Source organism: Schistocerca serialis, chromosome 2 (genome assembly GCF_023864345.2).
Source record: "Schistocerca serialis cubense isolate TAMUIC-IGC-003099 chromosome 2, iqSchSeri2.2, whole genome shotgun sequence".
Lineage (NCBI taxonomy): Eukaryota > Metazoa > Arthropoda > Insecta > Orthoptera > Acrididae > Schistocerca > Schistocerca serialis.
In genome coordinates, this window is record NC_064639.1 from 550,562,757 (window position 1) to 550,563,414 (window position 658).

The window sequence follows — 658 nt, forward strand, 5'->3', positions numbered from 1 at the left end:
GTAATTTGACTAGTTTCTCGGTAACAAAAAAGTAAACTACCGTAAATAGCGTATAACTTCATTGTTTTAATACAGATTTCAGAAAAACAGCGTAACTTTATATTAGAAACTTTTTTATATATACTTGTTTATAGGCCTAATTCTCGTAAAGTTTTTGGAGGATCAAACTTAAAAGTATCTCGTTTAATTGTCCTTTTTTTCATTCCATTGAGTGAAATATATAATAAATAGCGTATACCTTCATTGTTTTAATACAGATCTCAGAAAAACAGTGGAATTTTAAATCAGAAACTTGCTTATATACATTTGTGAATAGGCTTAATTCTTGTAACGTCTTTTTTGATTTTCGGTAATTTAATTGATTTATTCTAGCTAAAGTATTATTTTTGCCATGATTCAGAAGTGCCTGACTTGCCTTAGAATTGTTACCTACGGGGTTTGGTGTGATGGATGCAGTTGTTTTTTTCACTGGGGGGACTGCAGTGGCGTGGGTGTCGGGAAAGTGGATCAGGTTTATCAGTGGTTATGTAGGATTTGCAGCAGAGATAGGAAGATAGTGGAACAGGAAGGGAAAATTGCTGCCCTTCAGGCTGAGCTAGATCAGGCCAGGGAAGATCTGGACAGATTAAGGAGGGAGAAGGGCAAAGAGAGGTGGGAA